Source organism: Ovis canadensis, chromosome 6, assembly GCF_042477335.2.
Source record: "Ovis canadensis isolate MfBH-ARS-UI-01 breed Bighorn chromosome 6, ARS-UI_OviCan_v2, whole genome shotgun sequence".
Taxonomy (NCBI): Eukaryota; Metazoa; Chordata; class Mammalia; order Artiodactyla; family Bovidae; genus Ovis; species Ovis canadensis.
In genome coordinates this window covers 29,770,472-29,794,224 of record NC_091250.1, presented here as the reverse complement: position 1 = coordinate 29,794,224, position 23,753 = coordinate 29,770,472, and the positions used below count along the sequence as shown (strand labels likewise).

Below are 23,753 nucleotides of genomic sequence, written 5' to 3'. Positions count from 1 at the left end.
TCCTTTCCAATAATCAGCCAGATGTACATCTCAATTGCTCTTTATTTCTATGTATCTATTGACTAGGACATTCGCTCTCCTAAGGAACAAACACAATAGCATCCATGAGAGAGCTATCAAGTATGATGTAACCGCCCCATGGAGAGATTGTGTCCTTGTTTTCCTCCCTCTGTTATCTCACTAGACAAATCTCCAGCCTTTAATTGCAGCCCTGACTGTGCAATAATTAACAGTTTGGGTTGGGTGAAGGGTCTTTTTAAAGTACTGTGTAGTATATTTGATGTTTTTATCATATAACACAATTTAGTATGGAATTGATTTTTAAAATAAAAATTACTTGGCAACTGTCATTGAGTGCTCTGGACACAGCAGGAAAGCATTTAGATTGCTTGATTGTTAAGCTGGATGTATCAAATTGATTTTATTGATATCAGAGTAGCTCTTCACATTTATCATCGGGTACATGTTATCTTCTTTTTGGAAAAGATCAACTAGCGTGTAAGAGATTCTTCTTTTGTATCTGCCTCCCAAATAAACATTAACTCCTACATAAGGAGGATGAGAAAAGGTTCCCAGTGCAGTTGATACTAGACGTAAAGTGGAGGCTACTTCTGAGAAGCTCAGATTAGAGAATGCCCCTCAGTAATGAAGTCAAACCCCAGATGAGATAATTCGCTGGACTTTCATCAGCTACCCTCAGCTCTCATGAGGTCCTATCCAGGCCAAAATACTGAATTGAACAAAAAGATCTCCAAAATAAAATGAGAAACTGACTTCACAATATAGCAGCAGGGCTCAGGGCTGGATTGGCTTAAATGCTTACAAAAAAGAAACTAGCTCAATATTAGAAAACAGCTTAATAAGAATGAAATAAAAACTAAGTTTTCTCTATGAATACTCTTTAATGGTATGATAATATTATATAGAATTTATTCCAAATGGAAATGATACAGTAGTGATTTCTTTTCATAAGGAGACCGTATGAAGTTGCATCTCTTCATGTATATGAAAATTCTAAGCTTGATACAGTCTATTTTCATACTATAAAATAAAACAGTGATTTTAAAATAATTTATACGTATCACTAAACTTATTCCTAGATGTGTGTGTGTGTGTGTGTGTGTTTATGTTTGTGTGCATGTGTTAGTTAATCAAGCATATAGAATAAGATTTCTATTTAGGAACACAATCTAAGAATGCATTTTTTTTCTTCATTCTATTTTAAACATGAGTCATGATGGAAAATTCTTACAGGTACAATCTCAACTTTCCATCAAATTTGGCCTCCCTAAACCTCCCATATCTAGAGTAAGTAAAAGCAGATATTTGGTATGAAAAGAGTCTAAGAGATCTCTTCCGGCTGATCACCATAATGACCATTTAAGACACCCTTGGTTTCAAGGACCATGTGAACCTATGGTTTCAGAATTTAAAAGTGAAAGTGTCATGTATCAAAAAACACAAGAAATATGGTCCAAAATGTACTAGGCATGTTCAGGACTGGCTACATAATTATCAGAATCCAGGGCTTAATGAAAATGGAGGGCAAGAGCAAAGCATTACACCAAGTGCCGAGTCCTGTGTGACTGCGTAGGTCACCACACACCACCGTGAAGTGGCCCTGGATGTGCTTCAACTCCAGGAGGGAACAGCTTGTTTTACTATGGGTAACTTCTCCATGCTTCATGTTATTTCCCCATCACCTAGGCTCAAAGCACGAACCTACGTCTGCATTGATTGGCTATGCATTCAGAGACCTTTTACCTGGCCTCTGTTTGTGTGGTTTCATATCTTTATGACATGGAATGAACAGCTTGGCGCCACGTTGCTGTTATCCATTAACCATTCCTGTTTTCCTAATCATCTTTGACTCCATCTTTCTCTGTACTAACTGTTATTGTCTTCGGAAAAGAGATGTGAGGTTTCCTTGGGCTGTTCTGGTTTACATGACATGATTTGTGTATCTGCCTACAAGAGTTTCTCAAATGAACCCTGTGTATTATCTTCTTCCCCCAGATCCTCCTCCTCTGAAGAAAGAAGAAAAAGGTCATACATCTGTAAAATGACAGCACTTATGAAAAATGAGAGTTTGGCCCACATGGCTCTCATCAGACACAGACTCATCTGCTGTGCCACAGACACTGCTCATTTCCTTCAGAATCAGACTACAGTTAAAAACAGGAAACACCTAATAAATTGCCTGCTCTATCAAATTAACATAGCATAAAGAAACTTTCAACGTAATCAATGAGTATCACTTGCTTTAAAAAAAATGCAATTATCAGACGTAAAAAAATCTGTGACCATACTTTTCTCTATAAAGCTACTTTAAGATGTCAACCTTAATTTAAATTTAGAAATAAAAACCTACACAGAGAAGATGCACAAAAATTGGAGTTTCTATTTAATTTGCAGTCACAGATGAACTTTAAGTATTTGAAAAACAGTGAGAACTTTCATCATATAGTAACAGCACTAGGATTTTTAGGTACACAAAGTTTTTTAAATAATAAATTAGGCATACAACAATCATACAAGTGACAGAATTTCTAAGATAACCTCGTTTTGTGTGAGATTAATCAATCCCGTTTTTAAAGGTAAAACAATCTCAGCTTTATGCGATATTTTATCAGGGCAGTATCTAATTGTCAAGAGCTGCTTATTTTCATATATTCTTGCCTAGAAAGAAATCAGTAATAAACCATAAAGCAAGACGATACTTTCTTGAGCTGTATTTTGGATAACAAAAATACAATTAAATTTGTTTGGGGGAAAAAAAATCTTCTATGCAATTACAACCCTTTTTTGCTCCCGTTCTTAGAAAATCCTTTCTCCTATAAAAATAGAGGGTAAAAGTCTGAAAAAAAAAACCCCAAAACTATGCCTTCATTCCTTCAAAGCCTTTGAAAGTCTAATCTCTCTAATGCTTGTGTGCTCTGGGTTGCATTCTTATCCTTAAAACAAGCTTCTAGAAAAATGTTAAGGAAATAAAATCTTTTCAGAATTGACAAGAATAATAATCATTAAATTTACATTTCAATACACTCATTTGGAAACAACCTTTATTTCTAGAAAGAATTCAACTGGTCAGTCCCTCAGAGGTGACCAAAAAAAAAAAAAAAGTTTCTACTACCACTCAAAGACATTTTACTATTCAAATCAAGAGTCTACTCCACTGAGAGTAGTATTTGTCCTATGCATGAGTGACCCCTTCAGGTGCTGTATTGAAAAGACCATTCTATGCACAGAGTGGAAAGGTCCCCCTGACACAATGTATGAATGCTAAGAGTTTCCAGAAAAATTTCACCGGAGGAATTCACTCAAAAGTGTTCTGTGAATAATAATTATGATTTTAAACAAGCTAAAAAAGGCTTCTTCTAACCATGTATCTCATATATCATTTATACATATTAACCAAGAAAGAAATTTTGAACAGTATATGCAAGAAACTATGCTAGAAATAAGATAACCATAGTATTCAGAATACAACATCAGGTCCTATTTCAAATAATTCATGCTCTCACTCTATAAATATACTTGTTTTAGTCACTAAGTTGTGTCTGACTCTTTTGTGACCCCATGGACTATAGACAGTCTCCTCCATCCATGGGATTTCCCAGGCAAGAATACTGGAGTGGATTGCCACTTCCTTCTCCAGGGGACCTTCCCAACCCAAGGATTGAACCCGCATCTCCTGCATTGGCATAAATACACTAGAATTTATCAAATTATGTATCTGGATCTATTCTCCCAAATATGAATATTACAATAGGGAATATAAATTTCTGTCCTTTCAAAGTTTAATTAAAAATAATTTAATAATTAAGCCAGACTTTTTTCAGGAAGACATGATAATCTCATGATCTTCACTGTCAGAGAAAATGTCTGAAGCTATCCGAACAGTAGCTTGCCAAGGAAAAGCAAGTATTTGGAGTTGGGGTAATTCTGAATTTATGAATTGTGAAATGAGTTAGGAGTTGGACCCAAGCATAACTACCAAGAATCCAAACTAAATACCTCAGGCAAGGCTCATGAATGGGAGTTGTATTCAAACTGACAATACACCAAGTGCATTGGATAAGGTAGGGTAATAATGACCAGGATCTGGAAAATGGCAATAGCTGTCTGCAGGGAAGTAGTGTCATAGACCTGGGGTAGAAGGACAAGATAGAGTGAGGCAATGCCTTAGCCAATGCGGGCAGGTGTTAAGTACAGGATTCAACTTTCCAGAAATTATGGGTTTGGAGGGCTGAACCCAAATCAGCTAATGTTCAGAGCAAGATTTCATTTTGGATAGTGCCAGACTACAAACTAGTCATTGTGGAACTCCACAAGGAGTTAGTTAAGCAAAAGGCAGCTGGTGCACTATCAGGGCTGAACTGAACACCAGACTCAAAGCTGAGGGTAAGAGGGTGATTCCTTATCCCTTATTCATGGGAATTTGTAAGGGGTCCATAATAAGCAGCAAAGTTGACATTCATTACCTCAGTAACTATGCCAAATATTGGACACACTGGACAAGCAGGAACAGACACAGAAAAGAGTTTGGATTTCACCCTCACCTTGAGCGAGGGTGAAATTTTGAAAAGGGAGGGGAGGAATGTGGCATTTGCCTGTGGGGGAGGAGTGATATTCCATGTTGTATTTAGGAATTAAAAGCTGACTATTGAGTATTCTGCCAACCATAAACCTCAATATCAATACTTTTATATATGATTGGTATAAAATCATTTGCATATATAAGGATGGTATGGAAATAATAAAGATCTTCAGATTTCCTGAATGATTTTAAATAACTTAAAAATTTTATGCTAAAAATATGTCAAATTCTATCTTTAAAATATGGCTTTTATGTTAAATAGAGATTACCTAGACTTCTTGAATAGATCATAAGTTCATATTAAAAATATAAATATAGTTATTCACCTAATGTGATAACTAAAACATGATAAAAAGTTGTATCAATAGGCATAAAAAGGGTTCAAAATAAAAATATGAAATTGAACATCATTAGATATAATGTACTTTCCTAAAGTTAAATAATAATTCAATACTCTTAGATGAAAAACTTAAAATGCATAGATTTAGTTCTACATTTATTTGTCTATTTAAGAGAATTTAAATAAAAATATAGCTTCTCATAAAGGTGATAGAATATGACAGAGTCATAGATTTTCTGAATGAACATACACATGATAATTGACATTTTTTAAAAAAGAATTACATTGGGAAACGTGTTCTATAAGCTAGTGAAACACATTATAAAGCTACAGTAATCAAGTGATGCGGTCAACTGTACGCATATATACTTGTTTTGTGATAAATTCTTAGAAGTAGGACAAACCTATTATTTGACACTGCTAATAACTAAAGTTTATTTGTTTGCAGTCAGCTATTCCCACTAATAATATTAACTAGATTAGTAAAAATGTATTAAAAATCTACTGGATATGCTGACCTTCCGAGTCACTCATTCTGCGGCCACAAACGGTGAATGTCAAGGAGACACCTGAAGCAGCTTAAAACTGAAGCTTATTTGCTCTGTGGTTTTGTATCCCTTTCCTCTTCTTTCCATGACTTTTTCAAGGAAAATTAAAAATCTTTCTCAGTAAAAGCCTGACCTAGAAAATGCTCAGTTCCTCCCACTTCTGCCATGAACTCCAGGAGACAGAAAACAAACTGGCTCAAGGAGAGTCATTATTTCCAGGGTAAACAGAAGATGTTTCACGGACAGCATGTGTCATCAGAGCAAATCTCCTTATCACCCAACCTCTGCCTAGTCTGGAAGGTAACAGGAAGCACAGAGAGAAGCTTAAAGACAGACTTTTAAACACTTGCAGTAGGAGAAACAATTCTCCACAACTTGTGTTCGGTTCTTCTGATAAGGAAACATACCTTCCAATACAGACCAGTCAATGAAGCACTCACGTTGCCAACCCCATCTGGCCAAGAGTGCCACCCATTTTTAATGAGGAAGAACCCAATAACCTGGCTGGTTATTTGTATTTTGTGAACTATTTATAGTTACACTAAATGAACTATTAACAGTGTATGTCTTTTACTCTGTTGTACATTAGTTCAATTATTTGAACATCAGTTCAGTTATTCTGAGCTAACCATTTTATGAGCTATAATAAATTTTCAAATAGAAATACCTCTTTCTCATGAGGCAGAAGCTACACTATTATTAAAATCAAGATTATATTTAAGAAAAACACCTCAAAGAACAAGAAAGCATCACCTTTACCACTGAGCCATCTGGGAAGCTCAATGATAACACCAACATTCACTAAACTATTGAGATTAAGTAACTTTAGGTTCTCTAAGTGTATGACTTTGGGCACATGTGCACAATCACACAGGCAAACACATACACACGAATACAAAAAAAAAGTAACAAGGAAAACTGGAAACATTATGTTAATAAATTATGGCAATACATTGCAACTTCTGGGCTTCCCAGGTGACCCTACTGCTAAAGAATCTTCCTGCCAATGCAGGAGACGCAAGAGATGCAGATTGGACCCTTGGGTCAGGAAGGTCCCCTGAAAGAGGAAATGACACCTCACCCCAGTATTCTTGCCTGGAACACCCCATGGACATAAAAGCCTGGCAGGCTACAGTCCATAGAGTTGAAGAGTTGGACACAACTGATGTGACTTAGCGTGTGTGCATGTACACAAATTAAAATACCTGTGAACATTTGATACAGCATAAGCAAGCAAGCTGGACTTGGTAGTTACCAAAAAAAAAAAAAAAGAGAGAGATTCCAAGTCCACAAGTCAAATGTAGCAAAGAGGAACGCAACCCTAAAAACCCTAATCGGAGACTTCATGCCATTAGAAGGGGGTTTTCCCTCAGTTATTATTGGGGGTGGGGGAGAGCTCTCTTACTCCACACACTTGTTGCAATGGACCAGAGGTCCCATGAAGTGTCAGTACATGAGGAAGACTCCTCTGGGCTTCCTCCTGCACTGGTTGGTATAGACACATTCCCCGTTTAGACTTACATAGGACCCTGGCAATTGCTGCACTTGCATCACAGACAACCCAAGAGAATCTTGGCTGAGGTTGGAAACCAGAGGTCAAGGGCTTGCATCTAGGACCCACCTGTTGGGTACTGCCCTCCAAGGACTTTCTACCTCCCAGCTGGGAGCTTCCAGGCCCAACTCGGCCTCAAGTAACATCCTTGCTTTTAGCTCTTTTCCCTGAAGAGACCAAGCTTCTAGAAAACAAAATTGAAAAACACAGGTTATTTCAAATAACTTCTACTTTTGCCTTCTAAATAAACTTCCCAAGAACACCAAGTTTGGCTACCGGTTTGGACCTGGGGAAAAATAATACAGGAAAAGCGAAAAAAAAAAAAAAGTGAATTAATAAATTATGTTGCCTGGAAATAATGTGCAAAAGTAAGGAAAAGAGTGTTTTTGCCTCTTTTCTCTCTATGATTCTGTTTCTCAGTTACACTTGCTTCACATCATACTCTTGCTCTATTTCACTCCATTTCTCTCATATTTTCATCTCTGTCCCTCACTCATGACAGCAGTGCTCTCAAGTACCCCCGTGTTAAGTAAGGGGCAATAATAAACTGGCTAGGAATCTTTAGGAGTGTTTGCCCATAACTAATTCAATGTCTTTTAAGTTTTAGGCTGTGGAGGGGGGAGGGTGAGGAGTTATGTATAATAAATTTTTCTAGTTTATTCTCAACAGTGTTTGGCAGTAGATATTCCAGTGGTCTTGAAGAAATTCTGGTCAAAGCACCATATCTCTCACCCCTAACTGGTGTTTGTAATTTAGATGATAAAGTAATCCTTTTAATTTGCAAAAGCTAGTTCCCTGACTTTTTCCAACTTATTTTAGACAGAGACGCTTTAATTTTTTTCGATTTTCCAAGCCCCTGAACTGTTTAACTCATCGAGTTTTAGAACGCTACAATATGAAGTCGCATTCAGCAGATGTTCATCTCAAGGAGCTCCAGAACTTCATAAATTATTATAAATTAATTTGCTTATTTCAGAGTTTGACAAAGCAGCTCCTGGGGTTTTCCATGGTCTGTGCTGGAGGAATAGAAGACTGAGAAAAGCAGCAGGTTGGGGTCCCAGGAAAAAAGAGTGTCTTCTGTGTTTCAGTAAGGGGCTGTGTCACATAAAACTTATGGCGGCTGTTAAGTGGCCGAGCCAGCTGCATCCCATGTGCCACAAATGCTCTGGCCTCTTATTTCTCCCACTCGGTTATTGTGTCTATAAATTCAATGGGCCACCTGTGCAATGTGCTCATCCAGAAGAGCCCCAGAGGAAGCATTAATGTATCAAGGCTCATAAAGCACAAATCCTTAAATGTAAAAACGGACACTTTCATCCTCCCCAGGCCACATCTATATAGATTTCTTTTTAATGAAAAATAGAAAAGGCTTATTTCCTGGTCATAGGATAAAGTGCCTACGAATGGGGTTATACAATTAACAACTGCAGTTTTTAAATCTCTCCTTGTTGTGGAGCCACTTAATTTTATTTGCTGAAACTATGTGTCCGTCTATGGTGAGAAAACCCATCCCTATCAGTAACTCACCGTTCAGTATAATCATGAAGAGGATTCATGCCAAGTGCCTGGCAAGCATCATTTCATACGATGAACAACAACAAAAAGTGCAAACTTCAACTGAATATGTCTTTTTTCCTTTCTATTCCTTTTTAAAATTAGCTTCCCTGAAAATTTGTTGACTACTGGCCAATCTAATGAAGCCATTTCTCTGTTGTTGTCTCTTCCCTCTGACAATGTTAGCCAAACATTTCAGCAACATTTTGCACATACCCCTGTTTCACCTGGAGGATTGTGACTATTTATCTCTGTCTCCCTCCCTTTACATTGTAAATGTCTAACAGTGGTTCTTAATGGTCGTTGGAGGCAGTGAGTGGATATTTAGAGATCTCTTTGTATATACACATTCACTTTCCAGGCACTTCCTTCCCCATCCTCAAACACTAACAGAACACAGAAAAGCAGAGAGTAGAGAATAAAGGAAGACAGGGCCTGCGTATTTTTGAAAAGTTCCCCACTGTGGGAAAGAGATGTACCTCATTCATATTCGTGTGCACATCAATAACCTGGCATATCGCAAGATAAGCTCTGAATGAACAAGTGAGTGGGACAAGATAAAGCAAAAATTTTTCATTCAAATAATTCAATATTAATAATTTGAGTCATTTACCAAGCCCATTCTGGCAAATATATATGTGTGTATATACATATATATTAATATACATATAATACATCAATATATGTGTATATATTGATGTATTATTTTCTAATCAACATTTGTACCCTCTAAACCAGTAGTTGGAAGAGCGGAGAAGTTGATAACGTTTAGAGGATGAGATGACTGGCTGGCATCACCTACTCGATGGACATGAGTTTGGGTGAACTCAGGGAGTTGGTGATGGACAGGGAGGCCTGGCATGCTGCAATTCATGGGGTCGCAAAGAGTCAGACACGACTGAGCAACTGAACTGAACTGAACTGAGGGAAAGAAAAGAAGTAGTATTGATGAACAAGAACAGGCCTAGTATAATATACAGAAGACAAAGAAACTCTACAGTTTAATGACTCTGTTGGGCCTCAGGTTCCTGCATAAGAACCAGAACACTTACCTTATGATCTGTGCTAAAAGGCTGAACCTAAGCTGCTGTACACTCTCATTGTTTCCTTACTGATAAAACATTAGAAGTTCTCACCAAAATATGATAAGTATTTAAGAGAAGGGAATAAAACATATATTATGTGACACCTCCTAGGTGACCAGGATTGAGTCTTCTTATTACCAAGGAGTGAGGAGGAAGAACGGAGAAGGCAATGACATCCCACTCCAGCACTCTTGCTTGGAAAATCCCATGGATGGAGGAGCCTGGTAGGCTGCAGTCCATGGGGTCGCTAAGGGTTGGACACGACTGAGCGACTTCACTTTCACTTTTCACTTTCATGCATTGGAGAAGGAAATGGCAACCCACTCCAGTGTTCTTGTCTGGAGAATCCCAGGGATGCGGGAGCCTGGTGGGCTGCCATCTATGGGGTCACACAGAGTCAGACATGACTGAAGTGACTTAGCAGCAGAGGAGGAAGAAATAGACCTGATATTCAGTCACTTAAGAAAATTCAACTTCAGAGTATGCAGGAAAGATTTAACCTTACCAAATACAGGGCTATACTTTCCCCTAGTCTCCCAAAAGATGATCTCTAGGAATAGTATCTTTGTTAACCTGGGGGCTTTGGACCACACCAGACAATCTAACCATGTGACTTACAATGGGGTTTTGGGCCATGTGACATCTACTACCTTTAGAGGGGCTGCAGACTAAAGGTCAGACACTCGGGCAGTCAAGTTCACAATGAAACCCAATTAAAACTAGGGACACAAGCCTCAGGTGAACTTGCCTAGTTGGCAGTACTCCATGTGTATCATCACATATCATTGCCAGAAGAGTACTGCTGTCCAAGACTGCACAAGGAGAGGATAAGCAGAAGGTCCTTGTTTGTAATTTTCCTGAATTCTGCTCTGTGAATCTTTTTCCTTGGCTGTTCTCACCTGTAACTAACTGTAAGCCTAATAGTTTAAACCCAAGGGTGGTCTCTGAATACCCAGGTTCTGTAGCTAATATCAGAATGGTCTTATGGGCTGATCCCTAACTTTGTACAGAGCTTCTCTGATTTGAAGGTAGAATTAGGGGAGTCACAGACTCTCGGGTCATTTCAACACAGGGATTAAATGAGCAACAGAGCTTTCCAAAATGAGAAGGTTCTTGTATATCCTGTCATTGGCTACAAAGACTGTGTGGTGCTTCTGGAAATCCTGACTTACTGTCAGCAGTGCCTCAAGTGGTGACAGGTGGTGACAGCAAACCAGGGCTTCACAACTTTAGAAAAACTATCTCCCTGAACTGCTTCTCATTTACTTTGAAAACTTACAGAATCATTTTCAAATTGCATGAAAAGTAAATGTACTATGTTGTTTTCTAATTCTCTCCTGATTCATAGTAGGGAATCACAAGTGAGGATCACTTTAACAATTAAGCAAATAACAGATTTGACAATCACAATCATAATTATAATGCATACATATACAAATGGTATTTACACTGTACAGGGACTACTCTGAGTGCTTTAAATAAATTAACTCTCAACCCTCACAATCATTAACCCTTAATGTTATAGATGTTCACCCACTGATAAAGAATTTACATTAAATTTTAAAAGTAAGTGAAGTTGCTCAGTCGTGTCCCACTCTTTGGGACCACGTGGACTGTAGCCTATCAGACTCCTCTGTCCATGGCATTTTCCAGGCAAGGGTGCTAGAGTGGATTGCCATTTCCTTCTCCAGGGGATCTTCCTGTCCCAGGAATCGAACCCAAGTCTCCCGCATTGCAGGCAGATGCTTTACCATCTGAGCCACCAGGGAAGCCCTTAAAGTTTGGTGTAAAGTTTGGTATAAATCATTCAGCGGCATTTTGTTTCAGTTTTGTTGTCATCTCAGTCCATTTCAGCTCAGATCTACATCCAGGATTTTTAGTGCTGATCTCCCAGAAAGAATATCATGAAATGAATTGTCTGTTTGAAAATACTCTTTCTGGTTCAGACCACAAACAAGGACTTACAGGAAATCCAAAAAGGACTGGTGGAATGGGGACTTTGGAAGTGGAAGTAGCAAATATCTTTAAGATGCCATTGGGCATTAGTTTGTTCAATTTTTAAAAAATGCTGTGATATGGCAATTTTTCCTTCCCTTGTTGAATATATAATTTGACAGAATTTTAGATGTTTATGATGTCTGACTTTCAGAGTATTTTGTATATGTGCAACCAATTCTTTTCTCTTTTTCTAATTATATGAAATGCTGTTGTAAATTTCTTTCTGGGGCACATACTCTTCCACTTATCTATTGCTACATAACAAATTACACAAGTACTAATTTTCTCATGACTCTGTGATGTAGGTAGGGCCCAGTAGGAACAGTTCAGTTTTATTCACATAGCATCAAACAGGGTAGCTGGAAGACTGGGGTCAGAAATCTTCTGAAGATCCCTTCATTCACATAGATGGTGGCTGATGTTGGCTGTTGGTGGGGCACTTAGGTGGACCTGTGGCCTGAATATGGCTTATCCATGCAGGTGCTTTGCTTATTCATAACACAGTATTTAATTTCCTAGGATGAGTCCCAAAAAAGAGAGTACCAGAAGGAAGCCTTCCCTTTGGTATGACCTCACCAGAGAAGTCACGTACCCTGAAGTCATATTACTGAGCCTCACTTTATGGAGAGTCTCACCAAAAGTTGTCTAGTATCAAGAGAAGGGGATACAGACCTCACTTCTTGATCGGGGGTAGTGGGGGAGGGAGGTGGCAGGTGACAAGGTCGTGGAAGAGCATGTGGCACAAATAGTAACACCTGTGCCATATGGGGGCAGTATCACCTGCCACAACAACTCCCTATGAGAAAGGAACACTAATGACTTCTGTTTATTTTTCCATAAGGAGAAAAGAAACACATCTATTTCACAGTTAATGTGGTATACACACACATTCAGAACTTCAGGTTACTGGAAAGTTTTATATTCTTGACAACTGAAATGTAACACTTCTCTCTGATTCCTGTTGGCCAGCTGGGAGTCAAATGGTTAGATGATACTGAGGACCTGAACACAAACAAAACTCTTTCTTCTTTTAAATTAATCTATTTTAATTGGAGGCTAATTACTTAACAATATTGTGGTGGTTTTTGCCATACATTGACATGAATCAGCCATGGGTGTACATGCGTTCCCATCCTGAACCCCCTCCCACGTCCCTCCTCATCCTATCCCTCAAGGTCATCCCAGTGCACTGGCCCTGAGCACCCTGCCTCAGGCATCGAACCTGGGCTGGCAATCCATTTCACATATACATGTTATGTGTGATATATGATATACATGTGATATACATGTTTCAATGCCATTCTCTCAAATCATCCTACCCTCACCTTCTCTCACAGACTCCAAAAGTCTGTTCTTTACATCTGTGTCTCTTTTGCTGTCTCGCATATAGGGTTGTCCTTATCATTTTTCTAAATTCCATATATATGCATTAATATACTGTATTGGTGTTTTTCTTTCTGACTTACTTCACTCTGTATAATAGGCTCCAGTTTCATCCACCTCATTAGAACTGACTCAAATGTTTTCTTTTTAATAGCAGAGTAATACTCCATTGTGTATATGTACCACAGCTTTCTTATCCATTCATCTGCTGATGGACATCTAGGTTGCTTCCATGCCCTAGCTATTGTAAACAATGCTGCGATGAACATTGGGGTACACGTGTCTCTTTCAATTCTGGTTTCCTCGGTGTGTATGCCCAGCAGTGGGATTGATGGGTCACATGGCAGTTCTATTTCCAGTTTTTTAAGGAATCTCCACACTGTTCTCCATAGTGGATGTACTAGTTTGCATTCCTACCAACAGTGTAAGAGGGTTCCTTTTCCTCCACACCCTCTCCAGCATTTATTTTTTTGTAGACTTTTTGATAGCAGCCATTCTGACCAATGTGAGATGGTACCTCATTGTGGTTTTGATTTGCTTTTCTCTGATAATGAGTGACGTTGAGCATCTTTTCATGTGTTAGCCATCTGTATGTCTTCTTTGGAGAAATGTCTATTTAGTTCTTTGGCCCATTTTTTGATTGAGTCATTTATTTTCTGGAGCTGCATGAACTACTTGTATATTTTTGAGATTAATTCTTTGTCACTTGCTTTGTTTGCTATTATTTTCTCCTATTCTGAAGACTATATTTTCACCTTGCTTATAGTTTCCTTCATTGTGCAAAGGTTTTTAAGTTTAATTAATCCCATTTGTTTATTTTTGCTTTTATTTCGTTACTCTGAGAGGTAGTTCATAGAGGATCTTGCTGTGATTTATGTCAGAGAGTGTTTTGCCTATGTTTTCCTCTAGGAGTTTTATAGTTTCTGGTCTTACATTTAGATCTTTAATCCACTTTGAGTTTATTTTTGTGCATGTAAGTATTAGAAAGTGTTCTAGTTTCATTCTTTTACAAGTGGTTGACCAATTTTCCCAGCACCACTTGTTAAGAGATTGTCTTTTCTCCACTGTATATTCTTGCCTACTTTATCAAAGATAGGGTTTCCATAGGTGAGTGGATTTATCTCTGGGCTTTCTATTTTGTTCCACTGATCTATACTTCTGGCTTCATGCCAGTACCATACTGCCTTGATGACTGTAGCTTTGTAGTATAGTCTAAAGTCAGGTAGGTTGATTCCTCCAGTTCCATTCTTCTTTCTCAAGATTGGTTAGGCTCTTTGAGGTTCTTTGTATTTCCATACAAATTGTTAAATTATTTGTTCTAGTTCTCTGAAAAATGCCATTGGTAGCTTGATAGGGATTGCATTGAATCTATAGATTGCTTTGGATAGTATACTCATTTTCACTATATTGATTCTTCTGATTCATGAACATGGTATATTTCTCCATCTATTTGTGTCCTCTTTGATTTCTTTCATCAGTGTTTTATAGTTTTCTTTATATAGGTCTTTTGTTTCTTCAGGTAATTTATTCCTAAGTATTTTATTCTTTCCATTGCAATGGTCAATGAAATTGTTTCCTTAATTTCTCTTTCTGTTTTCTCATTGTTAGTGTATAGGAATACAAGGGATTTCTATGTGTTAATTTTATATCCTGAAACTTTACTATATTCATTGATTAGCCTAGCAATTTTCTGGTGGTGTCTTTAGTGTTTTCTATGTAGAGGATCATGTCCTCTGCAAACACTGAGAGTTTTATTTCTTCTTTTCCAATCTGGATTCCTTTTATATCTTTTTCTTCTCTGATTGCTGTGGCTAAAACATCCAAAACTATGTTGAATAGTTGTGGTGAGAGTGGGCAACCTTGTCTTGTTCCTGACTTTAGGGGAAATGCTTTCAATTTTTCACCATTGAGGAAAATGTTTGCTGTGGATTTATCATATATGGCTTTTATTATGTTGAGGTATGTTCCTTCTATGCCTGCTTTCTGGAGGGTTTTTACCATAAATGGATGTTGAATTTTGTCAAAGGCTTTCCCTGCATCTACTGAGATAATCATATGATTTTTATCTTTCAATTTGTTAATGTGGTGTATCACATTGATTGATTTGTGAATATTGAAAAATCCTTGCATCCCTGGGATAAAGCCCTCTGGTCATGATGTATGATCTTTTTAATATGTTGTTGGGTTCTGTTTGCTACAAATTTTTGTTAAGGATTTTTGCTTCTACGTCCAAAAGTGATATTGGCCTGTAGTTTTATTTTTTTATGGCATCTTTGTCTGGTTTTGGTATTAGGGTGATGGTGGCCTCATAGAATGAGTTTGGAAGTTTACCTTCCTCTGCAATTTTCTGGAATAGTTTGAGAAGGATAGGTGTTAGCTCTTCTCTAAATTTTTGGTAGAATTCACCTGTAAAGCCATCTTGTCCTGGGCTTTTGTTTGTTGGAAGATTTCTGATTACAATTTTGATTTCTGTGCTTGTGATGGGTCTGTTAAGATTTTCTATTTCTTCCTGGTTCAGTTTTGGAAAGTTATACTTTTCTAAGAATTTGTCCATTTCTTCCAAGTTGTCCATTTTATTGGCATATAGTTGCTGATAGTATTCTTTTATGATCCTTTGTATTTCTGTTTTGTCTGTTGTGATTTCTCTATTTTCATTTCTAATTTTGTGGATTTGTTTCTTCTCCCTTTTTTTCTTGATGAGTCTGGCTAATGGTTTGTCTATTTTATTTATCTTCTCAAAGGACCAGCTTTTAGTTATATTAATTTTTGCTATAGTCTCCTTTGTTTTTCATTTATTTCTGCCCTAATTTTTCTGATTTCTTTCCTTCTATTAACTCTGGGGTTCTTCATTTCTTCTTTTTCTTGTTGCTTTAGGTGTAAAGTTAGGTTATTTCCTCTTGTTTCTTGAGGTAAGCTTGTTTTGCCATGAATCTGCCTCTTAGCACTGCTTTTACTGAATCCCAGAAGTTTTGGGTTGTTGTGTTTTCATTTTCATTCATCCATGCATATTTTTATTTCTTTTGTGATTTCTTCTGTGATTTGTTGTTTAGCCTCCATATGTTTGTAATTTTAATAGTTTTTTTTTTTCCTGTAGTTGACATCTAATCTTACTGCATTGTGATCAGAAAAGATGTTTGAAAGGATTTCAGGTGGTTTTTTTGTTTTTTTTGTTTTTTAAATTTACCAAGGCTAGATTTATGGCCCAGGATGTGGTCTATCCTGGAGAAGCTTTCTCTGCACTTGAGAAAAAGGTGAAATTCATTGTTTTGGGGTGAAATGTCCTATAGATATCAATTAGGTCTAACTGGTCCATTGCATCATTTAAAGTTTGTGTTTCCTTGCTGATTTTCTGTTTGGTTGATCTATCCATCATTGTGAGTGGGGTTTTAAAGTCTTCTATTATTATTGTTTTACTGTTACTTTCCCCTTTCATATTTGTTAGCATTTGCTTTACATATTGTGGTGCTCCTATGTTGGGTGCATATATATTTATAATTGTTATATCTTCTTGGATTGATCCTTTGATCATTATGTAGTGTCCTTTGTCTCTTTTCATGGCCTTTATTTCAAAGTCTATTTTATCTGATATGTGCATTGCTACTCCTGCTTTATTTTGGTCTCCATTTGTGTGAAATATCTTTTTCCAGCCCTTCACTTTCAATCTGTATGTGTCCCTTGTTTTGAGGTGGGTCTCTTGTCGACAGCATATATAGGGGTCTTATTTTTGTATCCATTCAGCCAGTCTTTGTCTTTTGGTTGGGGCGTTCAATACATTTACATTTAAGGTAATTATTGATAAGTATGATCCCATTGCCATTTACTTTGTTGTTTTGGGTTCAAGTTTATGAACATTTTCTGTGTTTCTTGTCTAGAGAAGATCCTTTAGCATTTGTTGAAGAGCTGGTTTAGTGGTGCTGAATTCTCTCAGCTTTTGCTTGTCTGTAAAGCTTTTGATTTCTTCTTCGTATTTGAATGAGATCTTTACTGAGTATAGTAACTGTGGTTGTAGGTGTTTCTCTTTCATCACTTCAAGTGTGTCCTGCCATTCCCTTCTGGCCTGAAAAGTTTCTATTGAAAGATCAACTGTTATCCTTATGGGAATCCCCTTGTGTGTTATTTATTGCTTTTCCCTTGCTGTTTTTAATATTTGCTCTTTGTGTTTGATCTTTGTTAGTTTGATTAATATGTGTCTTGGGGTGTTTTGCCTTCGGTTTATCCTGTTTGGGATTCTTTGGGTTTCTTGGACTTGGGTGACTATTTCCTTTCCCACTGTAGGGAAGTTTTCAACTATTATCTCCTCAAGGATTTTCTCATGGCCTTTCTTTTTGTCTTCTTCTTCTGGGACTTCTATGATTAGAATGTTGGAGTGTTTAACATTGTCCCAGAGGTCTCTGAGGTTGTCCTCATTTCTTTTAATTCTTTTTTCTTTTTTCCTCTCTGCTTCATTTATTTCTACCATTCTATCTTCCACCTCACTTATCCTATCTTCTGCCTCAGTTATTCTGTTGGTTCTCTCCAGAGTGATTTTGATCTCATTTATTGCATTATTCATTATTGATTGCCTCTTTTTTGTTTCTTCTAGGTCCTTGTTAAACATTTCTTGCATCTTCTCAATCCTTGTCTCCAGTCTATTCACCTGTAATTCCATTTTGTTTTCAAGATTTTGGATCATCTTTACTATCATTATTCTGAATTCTTTTTCAGGTAGACTCCCTATATCCTCCTCTTTTGTTTGGTTTGGTGGGCATTTATCATGTTCCTTTACCTGCTGAATATATCTCTGCCTTTTCATTTTGTTTAGATTGCTGTGTTTGGTTTGTTAGATTGCTGTGTTTGGACTGTCCTTTCTGTATGCTGGAAGTTTGTGATTCCTCTTTATTGTGGAGTTTCTTCCCTGTAGGTGTGTTGGACGAGTGGCTTGTCACGGTTTCCTGGTTAGGGAAGCTTGTGTCGGTGCTCTGGTGGGTGGAGCTGAATTTCTTCTATCTGGAGTGCAATGAAGTGTCCAGTAGTGAGTTTTGAAGTGTCTGTTAGTTTGGTGTGACTTTTGACTACCTGTATTTTAATGCTTAAAGTTATGTTCCTGCATTGCTGGAGAATTAGCATGGTATGTCTTGCTCTGAAACTTGTTGGCTCTTGGGTGGAGCTTGGTTTCAGTGTAGGTATGGAGGCTTTTGGATGAGCTCTTGTCGATTAATGTTCTCTGGAGTCAGGAGTTTTCTGGTGTTCTCAAGTTTTGGATTTAAGCCTCCTGTCTCTGCCTTTCAGTCTTATTTTTACAGTAGCCTCAAGACTTCTCCATCCATACAGCACTGATGATACAATACCTAAGTTAATGGTGAAAAGAGTCTCCACAGTGAGGGACACCCAGAGAGGTTCACAGAGTTACATGGAGAAGAGAAGAGAGAGGAGGGAGATAGAGGTGGTCAGGAGGAGAAGCAGGGAAATCAAAAGGGGTAAGACCAATCTAGCCATGTTCTCCACAGTCTTGAACACTTGGAGAGGTTCACAGAGTTACATAGAGAAGAGAAGAGGAAGGAAGAATATAGAGGTGACCAGGAGGAGAAGAGGGGGAGTCAAAAGGAAAGACACCTATCTAGCCAGTAATCAGTTCCTTAAGTGTTCTCCACAGCCTAGAACACCCAAAGAGATTCACAGAGTTAAGTAGAAAAGAGAAGGGGGAGGGAGTAGATAGAGGTGACCTCCTTTCAAAGAGAATGGGCTGCCTTTCTGGGTGCCTGGTGTCCTCTGCCAGCATTCAGAAGTTATTCTGTGGAAGCTGCTCAGCATTCAAATGACCTTTTGATGAATTTGTGGGGAAGAAAGTGGTCCTCCCATCCTGCCGCCAACAAAACTCTTAAATGTCTTAGTTTTGAAATAATCAGGCCAATCTGGGATAATTATGTATGTTTAAATGCCTTAAGAGATATTCCATGTAAGATATAGTGCTAAAAATTGTTCTTTGTCCTAGGGGGTGGGGGGTGTATGGAAAGAGGTCTTTCAGCAGCATTCAAAGGAGATTTCCAATAGACACAAGACATCAGACTAAATGGATACTTGGCAATATCCAACTTGCCTGTTTCAATATTCAGAGAATAACCATTTCTCCAAAGTTGTTTGTTCCAGGAGCAGCAACATCCAAACCCAAAGGTTGCCTAAATAATAGCTTAATTTAATGAACACACATTTTCCCCTTGAAGTTAAGTTTTAAAACTGGTTCCATAATTGACCCTGGCAACAGATTAAGGACTCACTGCCCTCAGTAAAATACAAAAGTCATTTCATATGGTTTTTCAAATTTTTATGCATAAGCCAAATATCCCTTTGATTAATTCTTAGAATTTTATGAGTTTTATTAAAACTCAGTAATACAAGAGTCTACCAATACAGAGTGAGGATACCAGTCTTGGACACCAGGAAATCTGTCTAGTCAAACAGTGGTATAGCTTCCTCTTTGCCAGTTATGTGAGAAAATCAAACCAGAATTCCAAAAATATTACAAATGGAACAAATTTCAGAGTTTTCAAATTTTTATAGTTGTCCCTGAAAGTTAAAATGCTAAATCATGGGGTGTAGAAGGAAAGTAGGAACATAGGAAGAAAGAAAAGAAGATGAAAGGAAACTAATATTAGGAAAGAAATAAATTTTGAGGGTAATTTATTCCATTGTGATATTTTTAAAATATGAACTCACATGAAAAACAATTTACTTTGAGTAAATGACCACAATTTTCAAATGACAAGGATTGCAAATATTTGCAAGGTTTTCTACAAAATAGTTACTTCAAGAACAAAACGGAATAAAATATTATTGTCTTTTAAGCTGAGATTACTTTATAATTTTTAAATAAAATTTTTGTTATAGATGAGAGGAAATTTCCTCTATATTTACCAGTAAAATGTTTCCATTAGTTAGAGAGATAAGCACACCTCATCGTGTCCTGGCTCAGTGGTAAAAAGTAAATGGTATTTCAAGTCAAAGGACCTGACTTGCTAGCAAGTTTTGAAAATTTACCTCTCTCCCCTTAAACCCTAGTATCTTCACCTATAAATAAGTGAATAATAAAACTTAAAGCACATTTGTATTATGAGAAGTAAAAAAAAATGTAGATGGAATTTATTTAAAAATGTAAAAGCACTATAGTATATCATAATTATTATTTTTATTACTTGAATATAGCACTATAAGAATGAATAAGTAAGAAAATTTTATTTAACAGATTTTTTTCTGAAATTCTAAACTTAAAATTTAGTAAAATTTGTCCCCTGCTTCCATTCCAAAAAAATATTTTTCAGAAACTCAGGTATTTCACATTTTGAGATATATATTATGGAGGCAAAATAGTGAGGGAACACTGTGTGAGCATATGCAGATTTTTCTGAAGCACTCTTTATGCTGACATTTCTAAGGAGAGGAACTTGGTTACCTTTCTCCTTAGTGTTTAACATTTTCTTTCCTTAAAAGAAACGGAAAGGAAAGAATAACTGGGGAAATTCATCTATAATTAGAATTTCTCAGGATTTTTTTTGCAGTGACATCAGCACAGAAAGCAAATGATGATCAGTTTTTCCAAATAAATATTGTATATTATAGTTTAAATCTCCTTGTTTTAAGTACTCTGCACTGTGTTCTGTCACACAATTTAAGTATAGAGCCATAAATGCCTCTTATACCCTATCATCACTGCAACGAGAAAATCCTGGAGGTGATAATAAATAACATGGCCAGTGTGGTGGGCAGTTCCCTAGAGAACTAGCCTCTCCAGTCTGGTGTCTCCAGGACTGTGACTTGATTCCCTAGACTTGACAGGAATCACAGGTATGCTAAATTCACATTTCATGCCTGACCACTAAAGAGAAGTAAAATAGTCTTGCTCCTTAAGCTAGTTACTTCTAAAATCCAGATAACATTCACCATCACAAAGTCTTGTACCAAGAACCCAGTTCTGTTCACCAAACCCTGGTTCTCATAATTTGAGTCATTTTGACAAGGGGGAGCTGGGCATGGGATAGAAAGAATGGTAAGGCTTGGAGCAAAAAGAATATGATTCAAGTACAAATTCTATCACTTAGATTTGAAATTGAGGCCATCAATCAACTTCCCGAAGCCTTAGATCCTCCCGTAAAACAAAAGCAGTGCCCTACTGTCTAATACCAGAGTGAAAGCAGTTTGAAAACTGTAAGCCAGTAGTTGTCAAATTCTAGTACGCATCAGTGTCACCAGGGGCTGGTTAAAAGAGATGACTAGATTTCCATTCCCAGAGTTTCAGTGGGTCTTGGGTGGGGCCTGTGAATTTGCATTTCTGACAAGGTTCCTTGTGATGCTCCTGCTGGACCAGGCACCAGACCTAGAGGATGACCGTTCTAAAATACTACAAATATAAGTGAATAACATTACTATTGTAGTAGGTGCCAAAGTAGCTATTAAACAGTTCATGAGCAACAAGTCTGAAATAAAATACAACGCATTGCATAAGACTGCAGCAATGCAGAACACAGCAAGCCACTGCCGTAAGCAGAAACTTCTCAGATCACTGCAGGGATTACCACACCAAGCACGTACGTGTTGTGGTGAGATTTTGTTCCAGCTAGATACTGCTGTGCTCAACAGACTGAAAGAGCAGAGTGTCTCAGGGACCCAATTCTTTGTCAAGTTTCAAAAGGCTGCTTTTCTAGTAGAAATCGATTCCTCTGTCTGGAAACTTGACTGTATTCTTGATTTTTGCTTTTCAAAACCTACTAATCAACTAGTTTCTTGAATGAAGTTTGGATCAAAAACAATATGGACTCAGTATTTGATAGAAATATTTGGTAAATAATGATATACTTTACATGAAACAAATCAAGGGATGTCAAGGTTTGGCAGTGATAGCAAATTGTTGATTCCATTGCTTCTCATCTAGCTCAGCACTATTAAATATAAAAATACCAAAATTACATCCCTGAGACTGCTCTGAGGACAAAATTCAAAAGCTTAATTTAAAACTTTTAAGGAATCTGTGAAAAAATGTAATTCTCTGTGAAACTGACATTTTAAAAAAGGAAGGAAATATGGTGCTTTAATAAAAAGAATTATTATTTGTAGTATTTACATACATAGTCTTCCACAGTAATGTTAAAGTAACCATTTTCATCAAATTCCCCTCAAAATAGCACACTTTGCATCCCTAAGTGGTCCTGGACAAGTAAATTTTACTCACAACTGTGTCCCAGATCTCTTTAAAACACCCCCAAAACTCAAGTCTGCAATGAACTGCTTTACTTGGCTCAGTTTTACTCCAAATTATTATTGCTTAACATGAAAATCAAAGAATTTTACTAACTTTTCTCCTCCACTAAAACCTGGTACCATATCAATACATTTCTACTACAGATCTTCTTGTAAAAGTCAAGTGATTAGGACATGCTCTAGTCCAGAACCTGGTATCGGTTCCTGAGTCAGCTTTCTTATTATCTTCTGGCTTATTAGAAAAATGCTATGGGAGACTTGGGCATAGTAAAGTATAAATCAGGCAGTATTGAGGACAGATAGCATTCTTTATGACATCACTAGCTAGCAAGGAGGCAAATAAAAGTAATACTACAAGTCATTATGCTGACCATATGCATGCCCATGATCTTGCTGAAATAAAGACATCTTAAATTACAGGTTAAATTCTTTAAGGCCTTTCCCAACAAACTTCAATAGCTCTCTCAAAATCTTGCTAATAAACAGACATAAAGGAGAGTCCTCATTTACATTTGTTTGATATCTTACTGGAAAAAGTTGATATTGACTATTGATGTAATTAAAGACAAAAAATGGACTTGCAAACTAGTTCACCTTAATGGGGAAGAGGGACAGGGAAACTTTCAGTGGAACTACAGTGGATTGAACTTCAATTTCCAAAATTCACACAGTACTCCCTTTTATATAGTATGATTACATTTCTACATGTAGAAACTATATCTACAATTAGAGAGTTGCTGTTGGTAGTATTTAATAATAGTTAAGACTTTAAATTACTGGTAGCTATCATAATGAATTCCAAAAATTAACACATACCCACACTTACTATAAAATATTTACATTGCATTGCTCAAATGCAGAAGTAATTTACAGTTTCAGCAAAATAATGCCTGTTGTGATTCCAACTATATATATTATGAACATTCCATTCAACTTAACACGGATAAAATAAGCCACTTGTAACTCTGATGAAGTCTCAAATAAACTATTTGATAATGAAAAATGACCTAATGCAATGTGATAAGAAAAATACATCTCAAGAAATGGGTAGCAAGTTTACTCAGGACAAGGGGATAAAGCATCAAGGCAGCGGAGATAGTGCAATAAAGAATGGTGAAGTAAGTCAGAAAGAGAAAGACAAATATTGTATGATACTTAAGTATCATACAAGTATTATCTTATACTTACAAGAAGAATCACACAATAAAAGAATACAAATGAACTCATTTACAAAACCGAAACAGACTCACAGACTTAGAGAGCAAACTTCTGGTTAACCGCAGGGAAGGGCAAAGGGAGGGATAGTTAAGGAATTTGGAATTGACATGCACACACTCCAATATTTAAAACAGATGACCAACAAGGATGTACTGTATAGCATGGGAAACTCTGCTCAATATTAAATAACAACTTAAATGGGAAAAGAATTTGAAAAAGATTAGATACACATATATGCATAACTAAA

At 37.1% G+C, this 23,753-nt stretch overlaps 1 long non-coding RNA gene across 2 annotated transcripts in view; it reads left to right on the top strand.

Moving 5' to 3' along the window:
* The window catches only part of LOC138442317 (uncharacterized), a 52,591-nt gene extending 49,041 nt beyond the window's left edge, over positions 1-3,550 (top strand). For both annotated transcript variants that reach the window (XR_011257638.1, XR_011257639.1), the window contains exon 4: positions 2,017-3,550. This is a non-coding gene — a long non-coding RNA (uncharacterized lncRNA). The remainder of the gene's footprint in view (positions 1-2,016) is intronic.
* Positions 3,551-23,753: the final 20,203 nt, after the last annotated feature.